This window comes from Cibotium barometz, chromosome 26 (genome assembly GCF_041138505.1).
Source record: "Cibotium barometz isolate CiBa-2024 chromosome 26, ASM4113850v1, whole genome shotgun sequence".
NCBI classification, from domain to species: Eukaryota; Viridiplantae; Streptophyta; class Polypodiopsida; order Cyatheales; family Cibotiaceae; genus Cibotium; species Cibotium barometz.
The window spans coordinates 55,346,283-55,360,852 of NC_141071.1; the positions used below are offsets into that span (position 1 = coordinate 55,346,283).

A 14,570-nucleotide genomic window follows, 5' to 3' on the forward strand; every position below is an offset into this window, starting at 1 on the left:
AAGAAGAATCTATTGTCTGTCTCTGCACTTGTTAGACTTGGACTTGTAGTTAAATTTGTGGATGACAGATGTACTATTCATGATTTGACTTCTGGTGATACGATTATTGTATCACGCACCTTGTTTCGTGGGCTTTATAGGCTCAATTCTTATGACAAGCATGTGGAAGATTCAGCAAATGCAGTTTCTGATGAAAAGGCAATTTCAGATGAAAAACTATGGCATGCTCGTTTTGGTCATCTAAACTTTGCTAGTTTGCTGCGTTTGCAGAAATTTGATATGGTTGCTTCATTGCCCCCTCTTGAGGCACCATTGAAACATGTTTGTGAAGGCTGTATTTTGGGCAAAATGCAGCGTTCTGCGTTTCCAAAGGATGGTTTTGTGCGGGCCACTCGCAAACTGCAACTTGTACATAGTGATGTATGTGGGTCTATGCAAACTCTGTGATTTGGTAAACACTTGTACTTCGTGACTTTCATTGATGATGATTACTCAAGGCATGCATGAGTATATCCACTGAAGGCAAAGTCCGAAGTGTTTTTATGCTTCAAACAATTTTTGCTTATGGTTGAAAATGTATCCAATTGTACTGTGGGCACCCTCCATTGTTCTGATCGAGGGGGGGAGTACTTGCTAAAGAGTTTGATGCATTTCTAGCTAGTCATGGGATAAAACACCAATGTACAGTGCCGTATACCCCTAAGCAAAATGGTGTTGCTGAGAGGAAAAACAGGTCACTTATGGAGATGGCACGATGTATGGTCAAGAGCCAAGCTTTGCCACATGCGTTTTGGCTTGAGACTGTCATGTGTGCTACATACGTACTCAACAGGTGTCCCACTAAGGCCTTGCAATCTGTTACTCCATACGAAGCTTGGCATGGTAGGAAGCCTTCTATTGGTCACTTGCGTGTCTTTGGTTGCTTGGCCTATGCTTTAGTGCCTGTGCAACAACGTAGAAAATTGGATGATAAGGCTGTCAAATGCATTTTTGTTGGTTACAGTGCTGTGAGTAAGAGTTACAGATTGTATCATCCATAGTCAAAGCATATCTTGATTAGTTGAGATGTTGTTTTTGTGGAAGATGCTATGCAACCTTTGTTATCATGTACCAAAGACATAGGTGTGAGCTCACGAGATATATTTGATACGTTGCTGCCTTTGTTTAGAGGTGGGAATTCAAATGTAAGTCCTAACGAGGCAAATATTCAGCCTATGCAGATTTCAAACGACATCATGGATTAGCCTATTTCTGACATTGCAGATTTATAGGATGTAATTTATGAGGATAGGACTGAAAATGAGCAGGCTAGAGGTATTACTAAATGGCTGGTGCAAACCTTGCGTGATAGTAAAATTGATGCACCTATGTCTAGTCGTACTCGTTCAGGTTTTCGGCATGCCTCTTATGCATCAGATTGTTATGCTTTGGCTGTGTCTAGTATTTGTGAAGAGGAAGAACCTCTTTCATTTGATGAGGCACAAAAATAAAAAAATTGGTTGGCTTCAATGCAAAGTGAATATGATGCTATAATGAAGAATGGTACATGGTCTTTGTGTGATTTGCCTATTGGTAAAAAGGTCATTGGATGTAAGTGTGTTTTTAAGTTGAAACGAAAGCCAGATGGTAGTGTTGATCACTATAAGGCTAGACTTGTTGCAAAGGGTTATGCTCAAGAAAAGGGAATTGATTTTTATGAGACTTTTGCTCCCACTTGTCGTATGACTACCATTCGTAGCATTTGTGCACTGGCAGCTCATAATGGTTGGAATGTACATCAGTTGGACATAAAGACTACGTTCTTGAATGGAGATTTGCATGAGGAAGTGTATGTATCGCAGCCTCGTGGTTTTGTTCAAAGAGGGCAGGAAAACAAAGCTTGGTATGAAAAGATACATGCATATTTGACTGCACATGGTTTTCAGAATAGTCCAACAGAAAGCACTTTGTATGTTAAACGTGTGGATGATGTACATCTAATCGTTGCTCTCTAAGTCAATGACATGCTGCTCACAGGACCAAATAAGATTCATATTGTTGATTTTAAGGCTGATTTGAATGCCTCTTTTGAGATGTCAGATTTGGGGCATTTGCATCATTATTTGGGGATACAATTTAAGCACTGTGATGGAGGTATTGCTTTGTGTCAGACAAAGTATATTGAGACATTACTGCGGAGATTTGGCCTTGAAGACTGCAAGCCTATTGCTACTCCAATGGAGACAGGTTTGAAGTTAGAGTCTTCATGATGATGCTGGAGATCACTTTGATGTCACACTCTATCAGACAGCTGCTGGTTGCCTCATTTATGTATGCATTACGAGGCCGGACATTGAGTTTGCAGTCTCACAGGTGAGTAGGTTTATGCATAGCCCAGGGTCTCAGCATTGGAAGGCAGTTAAATGCATCTTTCGCTACTTGAGTGGCACCATCTTGGGTTGTTTTATCCCAAGGGGGAATCGTTGCCCCGCCAGATTTACATGCTTTTTCGGACTCAGATTGAGCTGGTTGCTATGACACAAGAGTGTCCAACCACAAGTGGTTTTTGTTTTATGCTCGGTAGCTCATGCATATCTTGGTTAAGCAAGAAGCAACCTACTGTGGCCACTTCTAGTTGTGAAGCTGAGTACAAGGCAGCTTTCATAGCTACGGTTGAGTGTGTGTGGCTCAGACGGCTTATGGCTGACTTGGGTGTTGGACAGGAGTCTGCCACCTCTATCTACACTGACAGTCAGAGCACATTGGCAGTTGTTGCGAGAAACCCAGTTTTTCATGCTCGCACAAAGCACATTGAGGTGCATTATCACTATGTCAGGGAGAGACTCTCAACAGGAGAGATCAGCTTGGCCTATGTGCCAACACAAGACAACCTCGCCGATCTTTTCATCACAAAGGCGCTCGAAGCTTTTCGCAAAGCTTTGGGCTTGCTCCCCTTTGTGGACTGATCTACTTCGGGCATGGCACTTTCCTATACATGAGTGCCAGCTCTCATTCACACCATCACTCCTAGGGGGATTTGTTGCCATATATATAGGCAGTGATGTGTGTGAACACACTTAGGACCGGCGGGGTACTTTTTCCCTCTTTAGGAGGTTTTTTCCCCCGTCTTGTATATACGCCCATCATTCTAGGGCTAACTTATCTTTTATACATTGACACAATCTAATACGTTGTGTGTTGTGTGCATTTTTGCTTCTTCTTCTCCAAGCTTTGTGTGCTTTCCTGCAACCCTAATTCCAACATCTCTCCCCAAAAGAATGGTCATTCCTATGACTAATTCTTATTCAAATGAATGCTTCTCATTGATAAATTCTCAATTCAAAAATCAAACTCTATGCTAGTTAAGCTAGAAGTTAGAAAATGACTTTATCATAATTGTACTACAAAGTCTTATTCTTTTCAAAAATATTAAAAATTATCAGTAATAGCAGCGGAGCTATGGCAAAATTTTTAAAAATTAATACATAGCTTATTTTTATGCATAATGTGAAAAGAGGACTTCCTACCATATTTTAGGATTGGTTCCTATGCTAAAAGAATTATTTTCATCACATTCATGAAAAACTAATTTTTAGTGTTTATGCATAAATAATTAATTAAAGAAAAGAGAAATTTTTGGTCATTTTATTTTTATGATAAAAGAGGAATTCCCATGATATTGGAGATCCATGTAATTAAATGGAAAAAGAGAAATTTTGGTATATTAAAATTTTTATTTAAAGAGAAATTTTAGATAAATTTATTTTATGTATGAGAAAATTTAAATGATAAAAGAGGAATTTCCATGACATTTGGAATTCAATCATTTAAATGGTAAAAGTAGAATTCTTGACATATTTGAAATAATGGATATTTTTGTTAAAGAAAAGATAAATTTTAAATAAATTTATTTTATGATAAAAGAGGAATTCCCATGACATTTAGAATTCAATCAATTAAATGCAAAAAGAGAAATTCTCATGATATTTGAGATCCAAGAAATTAAATGGAAAAAAGAGAAACTTTTAGCATAATTCAAATTATGAGTATTTATCAAAAGTGAAATTTTGAGCATTATTGGGAAATATGGGTAGAATTGATTTTTGTAAATCCCATGAATCTTTTACTCAAAAGAAGAATATTGAATATATTTCACTTGAGAAAATTGAGAAAGTATGAAAATATCCGTCGAGAAAAAGTACCTTTAACTAGGCCAAGCAAGTCCCATCGGTATCAAAAATAAAAAAGAAGATGTGGTGTGATGTAAATGAATGTGGATGGAATCTGAGGTGATGTAAATAGATGTGGATGTGAATGAAGAGATGAGAATGAGATGTGAGGATATGTGAAAGGATGTGATGTGATGTAAATGGATGTGGATATGGATGTGATAAGATGTGATGTGATGTAAATGGATGTGGATGTGGATGTGGATAAGATGTGATGTGATGTAAATGGATGTGGATGTGGATGTGGATGTGGATGACATTTGATGTGATGTGAATGAATGAGATGTGATGTGATGTAAAGGGATGTGGATGTGAATGAGATGTGATGTGATGTAAAGGGATGTGATGTGAATGAATGAGATGTGATGTGATGTAAAGGGATATGGATGTGAATGTGATGTGATGTGAATGAATGAGATGTGATGTGATGTGAATCGGGATAGATGCGAATGGATGAGATGTGATGTGAATGAATGAGATGTGAATCGGGATACGTGTGAATGGATGAGATGTGATGTGAATGGATGTGATGTGATGTGATGTGAAATAGATGTGATGTGAATCGGGATAGATGTGAATGAATGAGATGTGATGTGATGTGAATTGGGATAGATGTGAGTGGATGAGATGTGATGTGAGATGGATGTGATGTGAATCGGGATAGATGTGAATGTGATGTGATGTGAATCGAAATAGATGTGATGTGAATGGATGTGATGTAAATAGATGTGAATGGATGAGATGTGATGTGAATGAATGTGATGTAAATAGATATGAATGAATGAATGTGATGTAAATAGATATGAATGGATGAGATGTGATGTGAATAGATGTGATGTGATGTGATGTGATGTGGATCGGGGTAATAGATGAGATGTGATGTGAATGGATGTGATGTGGATATGGGTAGATGAGAATGGATGAGATGTGATGGGACGTAATATAATGTGATTGGATGAGAATGGATGAAGGACGATGGGAATACATATGATTGAATGTGGATTAAGCAATGTGAATTGATATAGAAGAATGTGGAATAATGAGAAATGATATGGAACAATGTGGAAAGATGAGAGTTCATTAGAAATTGTATTTATGACCTATTTTTAAATGATTGTTTTATGTCAAGAATGCTAGGAAAGCATTTTGACCATCTTGTGAATGAGGTCGTTGTGGGTGGAGACCAAAGTGATAGAGTCAACGAAGGACGTCTTATGTAGCAAGGTCGGCCGAGGTCTTGACCAGCCTCGGTTTGATTTTAATGGTGAGCTTCCGGTACAGTGGATAAGGGACCAAGGAAGCGGCCTATGAGTGAAGCGCTAGGTGACCTGTGAATGATCCTAGAGGGTGCTGACCATACGGTGCTCGGGCTCTGGGTCGCCAAAGATACCCACGCGTGCATCGAGGAAGAAAATGGAACAAGATGTTAGAGTTGTTTTCTGAACTCGGGTTTGGATTTGGTTGATTGACCTTGCTAGTCCTCACTGGATGAGTCCATGGCTCTTTTATATGGATCTGTTGGTTGATCTTGCTGATCTTCAACGTAGAGTCCATCTGGATTTTTATAAGTGAATATATTTCCCGGTACTATGAGCTAGGAACTATTGAAAAGGCCCCTGAGTGGACAGGTGGTGAGCATTCTGGTTGCCAATGATGCCATAGGTACACCGATAAAAGAATGATTGGAAATTAAAATTCAACCGGATATTTTGGAGGATTATGATCAGTGATACTATGGTTTCATTAAAAGATTGTTTTAAAGACAGCTGAATCTGTGAAACAGGCAATTTCATATTGGGTGTGTAAGTGGTGTGACTATCTTGAAGTTTGCTTGAAGCGCGGCTAGGGGGCCTGGGAACTATTTTCCTCACCCGGGGCAAAACATAACAAATTCCTAAATGGATCCTATCACTATAGTGGTTGGGTGGTTGGCTAATCCATGGGACTGGATGGGGTTAGGCTGGACTGATGGATCCCTAAAATGAGATTCAATTCTGTTATGGTACGATAGATGAAGTAAATCCCGGATAGTCTTTGTTCTATGGAAAAGAATCAACGACTGTGCCTCTCGATGAGGAAAAAAGCGTTGGTCTGTATGATCCAAGTGCAAGTCTTTTCCTAGACTTACGGTTTCGGCCAGATCAGTTTGGTTAGTTAAGGCTCTTGGCTACGTTAGAATAAAAATATCTTGGAGGAATCGCCCGTGCTGCCTTCTGGGCAGGGAAGTTTTTCTAGGTTTGATTTTGGAAGAACTGAGGGATTAGTCTCTTGTCCGGATATCCGTGTGGGCGAGGCCTTGAGTGAGAGGCTCTGTCGTGTGCAAGAAGTGCTACTTCCGCTGCTAGCACCCCCGAATTCGTTGCGCGGAGGGGGCAGGGATCTTTCATATCATTTAACAAGTGTAACTCATAGTTTAGTGTTTGATGTTGCTGCTGCTGCTGATACTTCTCGCCACTCTATAACCTATTTAGCATATCCTATATCATTAATTCCTCCACAAGGGCGACTTGATTGTGAGCCTGATTGAAGTAATCACAATGTCGGCCTAAGGAATCTTGAATGTACCGTCCTTATGCATAAACCTACATTAGTGATTGAGTTGATTGTTTGTTCTTCACATTACATTACTTGTCATATAATTTCTTCTTATTTCTCACCCCCTTACAAGAGTTGCTATCCTTGATGATGATATTCGAAACATAAACCATCAAAACCAGCAAATCAAGCCTCAGTACTTAGGTATCTTAAAGTTATTAAACTTCTTGACTATTGATCTAATTAGAAATGGAAACATCCGTAGCAGGTTGTTATGGTTATGGGTGTAAAGTCACCCTATCATCTTCTTGCCTCTTTTTGTTTTTATTTTTTAAGAGAGCTGCTTGCAGCCTCTATTTCTTATGCCTATGATAATGATGATCAATGGGGGGATTGAATGTTTGAATTACACAATGTTTGCTTTAACGAATAGCTTGGCACTATTGCACAAGTTTTCCGTTAATGTTTTTCTCAATAACGCCAACAAAGAAAGATAAGTAATACAAGTTTTCCGTTAATGTTTTTCTCAACAAAGAAAGATAAGTAATACAAGTTTTTTAGTTACTAGTAAACTATCTTTAACCCTTTAGAAAGTTGTTGGAGGTGACTTGACAACGCCAAAAACATCATTTTTGTTTAATGTCACATTGTTGGTAAGTCATGGGGCACATGATGTAGGCGTACTCATTGTGTACATACCACATAATTTTTGGGACGCTAATCAATGATGAGATGACAAAAATTTTGAGTTCTTGCAAAACATAATTGAGTCTCTAGTTATGGAGTGCATGGATGATGCACCTTCATGTGTGGAAAGGATAATATGGATGCTTATAAGACCATTTTGTACATATTTTCTTGTCCTTTTTCTTTAATTTTATTTTCATCCTTTAAAAAATGACCATTTATTCACACAAAACTTGGAAAACACATCGAATAAACAATTAAATTCTGCTAGCGCGTAAACAGATAGTAATAATTTAGTGGGTTCGAAATTTCAAACACAATGAGGTGACTAACGTGGAAGGGTCTGCATACACTTGTCCATTCCATTTCCTTACCCCCACCCACGCGTGCAAAAGAGTGTGATGGGGCCTCAATGGCATCAAATGAAGACGATTGAGCGAGATTTCTACACGCGTAAACGTTTATACATCTGAGTACGCACAAGTGACGTACGTGAGTTGTGGCGCTGCTGCATGGCAGGCACACACAGCCTCTCATCAAAGATGGTGGTGTAGGCCCTTGTTTTTGTCATCAGCCAAAAAAAAAAGGGGGGTGGAGTGCCGGCGACGCTTTCTAAACGAATGGTCACAAGAAATTATACATGTTTGAATATATAATAGCGATTCGATTGCGACGGCCGGCGAAATTTTGACAGATGCTTTGGCATTATACGTCTACTGTCCTGAGGACTAGAACGGACCTTCTTATTCTGACTGTTCGACCAGCGTCCTCCTCCAGCTCCTAATTAAAGCCAGTACTGGTTAATATTAGATTTGTTCAAACTTACTGCTAAGCCCTTTTTTTTTCAACTTCATCATCGTACGTGCGCAATCGAGACGCGTGTACTGGGTCGTGATGCGTTGCGTTATTTTTCCTATGACCCCTCTCTAGCGTTTGTTTTCGTACTAGAGCTCTCGAGTGAGGAAGCTTCTCTTTCTCTCTCTCTCTCTCTCTGTGTACAAGAGCTATCGACTGCAAGCTACTAGGAGGAGGAGGAGGAGGAGGAGGAAAAGGAGGAGAGTGATCATGCGGCTCCTCTCCCATTACGAGTTGTGGCACTACGTTTGCTGTTTGTCGTTCCTCTCTCTTGCCATTGTGATGCTGAGCAGCTCCATCTCCTTGAGATTGCCGCAATGTTCTGATGATACAACGGAGGCCGGCAGCCATTTAGCTGCAAGGATCCACGAGGAAGTGTCCTGGCACAGCGTCCTTAGGGGGTCGAATGGGCATTTAAAAGTGTTGCAGGAGGAGATTAAGGAGGAGGGGAAGCAACACCACCACCTCAACAACATCACTATTGAAGGAATAATACATGAGCAAGAGGAGAGGATTGATCCCGGTGCTAAATCAAATCATAGGAATGATTCGGATGCAGATGTAAGCCAGGAGAGGATGGATTTAGGAGCAGATCAACTAATCAAGATTAAGAGCACTGCACATACAATTGATGATGGAGAGATCAATATTCCTTCTTCATGCGATGGGAGGAGAGTTTTCATGTATGATTTGCCCGCAGAATTCAACACGTTGGTTCTGCAGCAATGCGAACACAAGATAGCCGATTGGCTCAATTTTTGCCCTCATTTCCTTAACGAGGGTTTAGGCAAGGCGATAAACGACAGCTTGAAGTGGCCGGACTGGTATGAAACGGACCCATACATGCTGGAGGTGATCTTCCACAGGAGGATGCCAAGCTACGCATGCATAACGCAAGAGGCGTGGCAGGCGGACGCCTTCTTCATACCCTACTACAGCGGCTTGGATGCCCTCAATTTTCTGTATGGGAAGAACGTGTCGGAATGGGCGGCGCAGGGGGTGAAGCTGGTGAAATGGCTGGAGGAGGAGGCGGGGGAGACGTGGCGCAGGCTGGGCGGCCACGACCACTTCATAGTGATGGGCCGTACGGCCTGGGATTTCACACGGCGGCAGGACAAACAGGACGGCTGGGGGACTACTTTCGCTAACCTCCCCGAGATGGAGAACGTGACGGCTCTGTTTTTGGAGAGGCGGCCGTGGCGCCGGCTGGAACAGGCCATCCCCTACCCTACCGCTTTCCACCCGCGCTCCGTCCAGACCTTGCGTGACTGGCAGGACAAAGTCCTTGCAGCGGATGACAGACCTTACCTCTTCGCTTTCGTCGGAGCGTCCAGATCCGGCAACCTCGGCAGCGTCCGGCAGGCCGCCCTCGAGCAGTGCGTCAACTCCACCGCCTGTACGATGCTGGACTGCTCTAAAATGAAGTGCGCCCACAAACCCCTTCCCATAGCGGAGCAGCTGCTGGGGGCGGACTTCTGCCTCCAGCCGCCCGGCGACACCGCCACCCGGCGCTCCACCTTCGATGGCATGCTCTCCGGCTGCATCCCTGTCTTCTTCCACAACGACTCCGCCTACACGCAGTACACGTGGCACCTCCCTATGAGCGCTCCTTCTTACTCCGTCTTCATCCCACCCACTCACGTCCACCACCTCCACGACGTCCTAGCAGGCTTCTCGCGAGAGCGCATTACCCGCATGCGCTCCGCCATCGTTGACCTCATCCCCAGCCTCATCTACGCCAGCCCCCCTGGCCACTCCATCCGCGACGCGTTCGAACTGAGCGTGGAAGGCATGCTTCACAGAGTTGCAGAGAACAGAAAAGTCCGGCAACGAGCCCGACAACACGTGCTTCTTGATAATAGATCTGTTTAAGACATTTAATTAAATTTTCGTTTGTCCCATAATGTATATATATTGATCCTTGAAATGAAATGCAAGATTTTGATACTAGGCAAGCCTTCAATTTTGCAAATTTGAAAGCTAAAGATAAGTTTTTAGTATCTAAGTATCCTTGAAAGGGTATATGCAATTATGTTTTCGCGAGTCTCTCATGGGTAATGTAGAAATGAAATGTTAATATGGCTCCCAAATTCCTTTTTGTTATTAATTAATTAGTTGAGGTAAAAGGACCTTAGGCTTAGGTTTAATTTTCTTTAGTTTTATTAACCATAGTCTAGAGATTAAAAAAGAGAAAAATCTAGAATGTTCTCAACTCGTCCAAGAACCACCTCAGCGTAAGTATAAGACAGCGCAACTCATCGTGGGCAAAAAGCCGTGAGAGAGAGAGGGGATAAGGTGAGAGAGAGGATGCGGTAACAAATGAGAGGAGAAACTCATCCTCAGCGAAACACCATGAGAGAGAGCGGGGACACAGTGAGAAAGAGAGGATGCAGAGTTTTGAGAGACTAGCTACGTTGAAGTGAAGATGGACGAAGAGAGACGCTAAGGTTTAAACCTTAAAATTCAATTAAATTAATTAATTGAAGGCATGCCTGAATATGCTTGCAAAAAGGAGAGAGGAAATAGAGCAAGCCTTCAATATCAAAACTTTGAAAGTTAAAGATCAAATTTTAGCATCTAGAAAGGGTATATGCAATTATTTTTTTCAAACCTAGACCAGCCATTTTTAAAAGGTATGTATTGACTTTTTAAAACCTAGCCCTTGTTTTCAAAGATAAAATTATGATTCTTCTTCTAATGCATTTTAAACCCCCCTGACGGAGAACCGGAGTGACTCGGAGTAGGGAGAGAGAGAGAGGACACACCCTGTGCACACACCAGTGGGTGGGGATAAGCAAATGAGTGGTACCTCCCCTAGTACACACAGTAGTATATATATATGTCTATGGATAAGGCTATGCTGTTACATAGGGTGGCCAGTGCCTTTACCCCAACAACCTCCCACTTAAAGGCAATGTGCCCTCAAGAGAAAGAAAAAAAGGAAAAGAAAAAACAGCATATACATCATAATGTACAAGACCAGTAGACTGGCCTTAGCCTATACCCATGAGCTGTCTGCAGTGTGCAAACCGTTCAGCAGCTAATCCTTTGGTCAACAAATCTGCCGGATTGTCATCAGTGTGAACTTTCACAAGCTGAAGTTGCTTGTTCTCAAGCACTTCCCTGATAAAATGATACTTCACATCTATGTGCTTTGTCTTTGCATGAAAGACAGGATTTCGTGCCAACTGTATGGCACTCTGACTGTCACAATGCAACAATGGAGTATCACTAGAGTAGCCCAAATCTGCCATTAGCCGGGACAGCCATATAGCTTCCTTGCATGCCTCAGTGGCTGCAATATATTCAGCTTCTGTAGTAGACAGAGCAATGCACTGTTGCATTCTAGATACCCACGACACTGCACCTCCAGTGAGAGTAAAAACATATCCGGTAGTAGACTTCCGGGTATCAGGGTGACCGGCATAATCAGAGTCTGTGTAACCCTGCACTTTTGCATCTTGACTGCCGAAACATATACACAAGTCTTGTGTACCCTTAAGGTATCTCATGACACCTTTCACTGCATCCCAATGCTTCCTGCCAGGTTTAGCCATGTATCTACTAACCACTCCCACTGCAAAGGCAATATCGGGCCTGGTTGCAACCATAGCATACATGAGACTGCCACAAGCTGATGCATACGGAATCTTTGACATCTCAGCCCTCTCAGCATCTGTCTGAGGGCTGTCCAAAGCACTGAGTTTCACATAAGGAGGCAATGGAGTACCAATACTCTTCCCCCCCTCCATGTGAAATCTCTGCAAGACTTTGCCAATGTATTCCTTCTGAGACAAGTAGAGCAACCGCTGTTTCCTATCCCGAAGTATCCGCATACCCAGTATATGATTGGCATCACCAAGATCCTTCATGTCAAAGGTTTGGTGCAATCTTTTCTTCAAGGCATCCATCTCCTTATGAGATTGTCCAGCAATCAACATATCATCCACATACAAAATGAGAATCAGTAAACTGCCATCTGAAGCTTTCTTGGTATACAAGCAGTGATCAATGTCACTTCTCCTATAACCTTGGGTTCGCATGAATGTATCAAACTTATGATACCATTCTCTGGGTGCCTGCTTAAGACCATAAAGACTCTTCTTTAGTCTGCATACAAGCTTCTCTTTTCCCTTCACTGTGAAACCTTCTGGCTGCTGCATAAAGATCTCTTCATGTAAATCACCATGAAGAAATGCCGTCTTGACATCCATTTGGATCAAGTCCATATCTGCATGTGCAACCAATGCTAAGACAGTTCTGAGAGTTGTCATCTTAACAACAGGAGAGAATATCTCATCAAAATCAACACCATATTCCTGCTTGAACCCTTTGGCAACCAGTCTGGCTTTATGCCTTGGCTTTTCACCAGGTGTGACTTTAAGTCGATATACCCATTTGCACGGCAGTACCTTCTTACCTGTAGGCAAAGGTACCAAATCCCAAGTGCCATTCTTATGAAGACTGTCCATTTCAGACTTCATAGCAAGATCCCATTGAACCTTGTCTGCCCTCTGCTTAGCCTCTCTGTAGCATGAAGGCTCTCCACAATCAGTGAGCATCAAATAATCAAAGCCGGGAATGAATCTGTCTGGTTGCCGTGAAGGTCTAGTTGACCTTCTAACTTGATGTCCATCATCATTAGGTGGCTGTCCAGCCTGTTCATTTCCCTCTTCTGGCTGCATTTGCATGTCAGGAAGATCCTCCAACTGTGGTATATCCATTGGGATATCATGTGCCATGTCTGGCTGTCCATTTGGACCTATCGCAGCATCATATAGGGGCTGATTATGCTGCTGTAATGGCTGATTTACAGCCCTCCTGTGTTGCCCATGATGCCTGTCATCATCAATAGTTACTCTTGAAGGTTCCTGCTGTACAACAGGTTCCTTGAACATGATGGTTTCATCAAACACGACATCATTGCTGCGTATAAGTTTTCTGTTTGTGGGATCCCATAATCTGTAGCCCATCTCACCTTTGTCACCATATCCTAGGAAGATGCATTTAAGAGACTTTGGATCCAATTTAGTCCTGTCCTCTTTGCGTACATGCACATACGCGACACAACCAAAGACCCGTAGATGTTTGTAAGACGGAGGCTTGCCCGTCCATGCCTCTTCAGGCACACCACCACATAATCTCTTATTCGGTGACCTGTTTATAAGGTGTACGGCTGTCTTTACAGCCTCAGCCCAAAAAGTGTGGGGCAATGCAGCATGTGACAACATAGATCTGACTTTTTCCTGAATGGTCCTGAACATCTTCTCTGCGGTACCATTCTGTGGTGGATCATATGGTGCAGACAACACCCTTTGAATACCCTTTGCATCACAGAAATCCTGAAACTCTCTGGACAAGTATTCTCCACCATTGTCAGACCTCAAAGCTTTCAGTTTCTTGCCTGTTTCATTCTCAACCCGTGCAACAAACTTAGTGAAAGCGGTAAAAGTATCACTCTTTCTTTTAAGAGTGTAAACCCACACTTTGCGGGTGGCATCATCTATAAATGATAGGACGTACTTTGCTCCTCCCAAAGATAAAGTAGGCATCTCACATACATCCGTATGAACAAGCTCCAAGAGCTGTAATTTCTGATTTGATGCCCTTTTGTGAGGAATCTGTACCTGACGACCATAGAGACAAAATTCACACTTTTGTAAATCTGAAAATTTCAGACTTGGCAAGTAACCAAAATGAGCCAGTTGCTCCATTCCTTTAATACTCATATGGCCAAGCCGGCTATGCCACAATGAAATCTTTGGTAGCTCGGCTGCATTTACATAAAAATGCTGACAATGCCCTGCATGTAGTGAATACAAAGTGTCAACTTTGGGACCTCTGGCTATAGTCATTGCCCCTTTGCTGATTTTCCATTTGTGATTACCAAAGGTGGTATGATAACCATCATCATCCAAAAACCCTGTGGAAATCAAGTTCTTTTTCACCTCAGGAACATGCCTGACCCCTTTGAGCATCATCTGCTGGCCATTCTCAAGCACAAGTCTGACATCACCTATGCCAATGATCGAACATGCATGGTTATCACCAAGAAAGACAACTCCCTTCTTCCCAGCTGAATATCTGACAAACAGATCTCTGTAAGGAGTAACATGGAAAGAAGCTCCTGAATCTATAATCCAAGAATGCATATCTGATCCATCACCAGCATGAAGTGTATGAGCATCCAGTGAAGAGGTGAAGCATACATCACGACCACTGTCACTGTCACTAACATAAGTAACATGTAGCTCTTCTTTTTCTTTGCCCTTTGACTTGCCTTGA

At 42.1% G+C, this 14,570-nt stretch overlaps 1 pseudogene; it reads left to right on the forward strand.

Moving 5' to 3' along the window:
• The first annotated feature begins 8,386 nt into the window (after positions 1-8,386).
• On the forward strand, positions 8,387-10,235 carry LOC147624116 (putative xyloglucan galactosyltransferase GT19 pseudogene; annotated as a pseudogene).
• The last annotated feature ends 4,335 nt before the right edge of the window (positions 10,236-14,570 follow it).